We start from the raw sequence: 5,096 nt of genomic DNA, 5'->3' as shown, positions 1-5,096 counted from the left end.
ATATCTTGTTGCCGGTTTTTATTTCTGACGAGTTAATTCGTATGGGCTTATTGGAATCATATGGTACTTCAGTGACGCCGCACCTTATTGCATGTAATATTTTTCATTCGTTGTTTTCAATTTTATTGTGTTTTTTTTTATTATCAGCAGCTACAACAGGTTCGTTCATTGTCTTCAGGTATAATAGCGTCCAATGTACACTGTGTCCAATGTGTCTATTATAGAAATAGGTAAGGGTGGTACCTAGTCATATGGTCACACGGTATTCCCTACACTGACGCACATCCTGTGGCAGCAATTGAATTGAATTGAGTAATCTCACCTGACGAATGTCCGTTCCTTCGATAAACCAGATGAAGTTGGAGTTGTTAATTCACGGTTAGATCACTATCTCTGGGTCAGCTCGAACGTGAACTAGCAAATAGTCAACCCCGTAATGGTTGTATCGTCGTTAGCTCTGTGGGTGGAATAGCATTTGTCCAGTATTTACCCAGTCATTCTCTTCTGTTGTATGTCTTTGTGACCGGTAGCCAGCGGCAAGTCGTTTCCCATCATTTGAACTACTATGCCTACGGTAATTCCACGCTCGATTGAATTTTCGTCAAATCGTCTATTGACGCGCGAATCCACTGTTAATGGTGCTGCGGCCGAGTTAAACGAAGCGATACCGGCGTTGTCGTCATCGTCGCCGTTGAGTCTGCTTAAGAAATCAACCTCAATGCTAGCACAATCCGTATCTCGATTAGCTCGCCCTTCACTCTAATCCTAAAGCTCAGACCGCCATCAACAACACATCATGAACTAGCAGCACCTCAGACCAGGCCAGAGCAGGAACGGCCAGGGATGAGGATTTCATTCATTTGTATCCTACTATAAATTAGACGTACATCCCCTCATCCACTGTAATAGTTCGTCTATATTTGTTTATTCTTATTGTCCTACTAAGGCCTCTCTTGTTCGCCTACTTTCGTTCCAGATTCCTTTATCGTCTTTGCTGTTTTAGAAGGTCTGGCGTATTGTCTACATTGGACCCCACTTCCTGTCATTTTGTCGGAACCGATAACGGCCTGAATGTGGTCAGCTGGTGGAGTTAAGAAAGACTTTCCTGCACGCTTGCCCGTCCTGAGTGTCGAGTACGACTATGTCGAGTTTGGCCATAGCTGTACAGCGCCGTTGAAGCCGAGGAGCGGTCATCGTTATTATCTTCATTATTATCTGCTTCATTCTGCTGATCGATTTGTCCGTTGATGGTACTCGTATAAACGAAGCTTCAAAGATTCACATGCCTTCTCCCTATCTGTTTCCGCATGGTTGTTGCTTGGCCTTTAACGGGAGCTGATTGGCCCGTTTTTGTCGCGTTCTTCCAGTGCCAGGCTGTCTCCTATTGAACGCCGCATCGTTCGTAGTCAGCACCGGGGTCAAGTAATAAGAATAGGGCGATGTAAAGCGACAGGAAAACTGTTTCGAGCACGAAATTCTGCCATCAGCGCCACAAAAAGGAAGCCGAAGTGTTAGATGGTACTGAGAAGCTGGCTTTCGCCGGACTAGATCCTACGAAAATAACACGAAAAGGTCAATCATTGAAACATTATGGAAAAATAGGACATCGTTCGTGGGAAAAAGAGAAGATTGAAGTCAAATTGGTAAGCCGAATACCTACGCTTATAGAACCAAAATGACGAAAAGCAAAAGGCCCTTGAAGTGAAATAGTGAGTCGTAGCTTCCAAATATCACATTCATATGGGCGTCATTTGTACGGAATTGTTTGTAAGGTTATGTATTTTTCCATTTTACTTACTATCAACATGTCGAAAGTTACGCTTACGATATTGCTAGTAACCCCGTCTAACGAGGCGTGAGATTTGCGGAAAAGCATGAATAGGGAAATAACACGTAATCATAATTGCGTTCAATGTTTGTCTTCTTTCGACAGCATCACTTAGCAATCGCACAAGCGCAACTATGAATCACGACTAGGTTAGCAGTCTGTTCAAAATAAGTAATAAATAAATAAATAAAAGTTTCTGTAACTTAAGGCTACATAGGAAAACCCATCAGCGCGCTTCATAAGCACCATTCTGATGGTTGTGACCCGAGTCCTTCTATACTAAAAGACGAGCCGCGACCGTCGAGTGCTTCTTAAGCTATCTACTCGACAGATAGCAACAACGATTATCGCTCGTAGCTCGTGCAGTCCGCTACTAAAACTGGAAGACAGGTGGTCTTTGACACCCATCGTTCCCATAGAGTTTTTACTACTGCCTACCCAGCAATGGTATCTGTCCAAAGGCGATGTGAATCAGGCTGTATAGGCGAACTATACAATCGCACTTTCTGATGCTGTTGCGCGACTGTTGCTGACGGATAATGAATCAGTACCCCAGGAGCCGTTACCATTAAATAAAATTGTGCCTGTTTGTCACTGCGGGTTGGTTGTTGGATTAATAATCCGTATCAATCGGACCGATAATCATTCACGAAGCAAATGACGCGGTCTGACCAAGGGATTTTGAACTGTTCCAAATTTGAATGATTTTCTTATTAAAAAGATTAGTCGACGTACGCGGTTTAAAGGCTGTAGATTTCTCGTGTGATGTGTCTGTTTGTAAATAACATTCAAGGGAAATGTTCTGCAAGTCCTGCCGTTCCCCTTGAACGTGCCAGTGAATTACGTGACGGCGTGGCAACCGATGAAGCGGGTTTCTATGGTACCATAATAATGATAATATCTCCAAATTATTTATGGACCGTAAAAAGTGAATGTATGACATGTTGGATCTGTGGTATGGCTTACTCGATGGTGCAGCAGCTAAAGTCTTCGAAGTCCAGCAGTTCGAGTTCAGGCTTCGAGGGTTTTTCTTTTCTTGTTTTGCTAAAATCTGCCCTTTTGAGCCATCACTAAAATGACCTGTTATAGAAAGCCGTTCTGAGATAGTTTTTATATCAGTAATAAGTTCAATTGAATCATAATTAAAAGCCATGGCTGCAACACTGCTGTTATTTATTACCTGAGCTTTTGTTCGATTGTAGATTGAAATTAGCTATCTCAGCGTTACGTTGCTTAGCGAATCCTTTTAAGTTCTCTAAGTTGGTTGGAATACAGGAAAAAAAACACGTACTTATTATCCGTATATTGGGTAAAGGTACCAAATTATCGTACCAAATGAAACTTCAACAAACACTTGTTTTGGTGCATATCGCCATTTCTACAAATGCAAATCCTCTCGTTAGTAAGACAAATAGCAAAATCCTTCGAGTTGTGTGTCCCAAGTAGTAGTGTCATCTCTCTTTGAACAAAGGCTATGCCGTGTCTCCGAGTAAAGCGCGGTTTAAGTTAATTTCTACAATTTTTAGCTATAGATTACTCCTAAATTCGGTCGCAGTTCCAACAATCTGATAGAATATCCTATCGAAATTTATAACGCACCAAAAATTTAACACGACCATATATATATATATATACACATATGCCTCTGCTGGCCGTTCGACTAAATTGTCGGCAGCGTATCTAAAGTAAGTTTTAGATATTTTTTTTTTGATAATCGTATAAAATGGCGCGAAGTAGATGACGGCCACAAACCTTGTCTATCTACGTACCGTCGGTGTTCAGCAATTATAATGGCAGCTGGTTTATTTCTATGTCATAGAAATAATTACATTGTCTGTATCCAGCTTATCTAAAACGAAGTTCTATTGTAACACCGTAACATAGACAATCGACACAAGCAATAGCAGTACAAGTCGCCATTGATAATATCAACGCCCAACATTATATATCATGACAAATATAATAAAGGGCCTGTTCAAACGAAGTTGACAGGTAGACAGTAGCCTTACGTGCAAGCTTAAATTGAACTAGTAATTACGTACAGCCAGTTATGTAAAAGAACAGGATCTCAGTATTTTTTTTTTTCTAGTTTTTCTCATCACTATTTCGATAAGTTCGGTATTGATCAAGCGACCTGTCACCCAACAATATCGTTGCCAGGATAGGCTTCGTGGCCGACCGTAACAGCAAACTACTTTACCCAGGTTCACAGATAATTTCGGTTAGCTGTCGAGCCGATTGATAGGGTGTCCCGTTAACTAATTTATGTGGCAGCCTCACAACAGACTCATTTCTTCACTGCGGTCCAGACTACATTGTATCAACGAACCTTCGACAGTTCGAGCCACCTTCCGCTGTAGCCACAGGACGGTCCTCTAATGTTCAACGCTGCTCACTAATGAATTTTTTGGCAACACGTCCACACACGAAACGGCAGAAAGTTTCCAACACCGATACTTGTGACGATCATAAATTCTCCAGTGCCGCGGTGCCGGAGATCGCATTAAGACGGATAGACAGACATCGACTGACAAACATTTTGAGAAGATTGCCGTAATCCAGCTAATTGTCCTATACACTCCCGTAGGCTCGCTTGATGATACTCAGAATAGGAAGAACGAATACTTCTTCACTGACTTCGTTTCATCGCAAACAAAAGTGGCAAGACTGGCGTCCATTTAAGTTAATGGTAGATCGATTGACAACTTTGATGTCGGGACTGGGCTGAGTTTTGATGCAAGCAAAATGGTTTAGAAATGTACTAGTACATACAAGCCAATAAATAAAGATGCATTCTACTCGTTTTTAGGAACCGATCACTGTATTTTTAGGTTATCAGGAAGTAGGTTGAAAAATGTATTCAAAATATGAAATAAGTTAAATTCTAAAGAGGTAGCTCGTCTACCAATGGCCGTGTCCTTTTCCAGACTACAGTAAACGACGACATTGAGATTTGAATTGAAATCACCTTGGCTTTATCCTTTAAGTGGCGCCGTCGCTTACGCTCTGCGGGAAAACCCTACATTTTTTTGTTACTATTGGCAAAATTAATATTATAAAGTTATAAATATTTACTCACCTCACTGTAATTCTGCCGATATATGACATGTCAGTGATTATTCTCTAGCAATTTTTTTACATGCAGCAGAACTTGTACGTCATTATAATGTACGGGCTTAAAAAGAGACCTGATTCTAGGACGTTACACGCGGAAATACTCTGTACATGTAAAATGGTCACATTTCTTGATTGAGATCTGTTTGATGTC

General features: G+C 41.2%; 1 long non-coding RNA gene across 1 annotated transcript; it reads right to left on the bottom strand.

The window, feature by feature from the left end:
* Positions 1 to 896: 896 nt before the first annotated feature.
* On the bottom strand, positions 897 to 1,725 carry LOC147753218 (uncharacterized). Its single transcript, XR_015311886.1, has 2 exons — positions 1,661 to 1,725; positions 897 to 1,477 (listed from the first exon to the last, which is right to left on the bottom strand). It is a non-coding gene; the product is annotated as an uncharacterized LOC147753218 (long non-coding RNA).
* Positions 1,726 to 5,096: the final 3,371 nt, after the last annotated feature.

This window comes from Varroa jacobsoni, unplaced genomic scaffold, assembly GCF_002532875.2.
Source record: "Varroa jacobsoni isolate VJ856 unplaced genomic scaffold, vjacob_1.0 scaffold_647, whole genome shotgun sequence".
Classification (NCBI taxonomy): Eukaryota; Metazoa; Arthropoda; class Arachnida; order Mesostigmata; family Varroidae; genus Varroa; species Varroa jacobsoni.
Note: the sequence above shows the minus strand (reverse complement) of the source record. Positions and strands in the feature narration are given on the sequence as shown.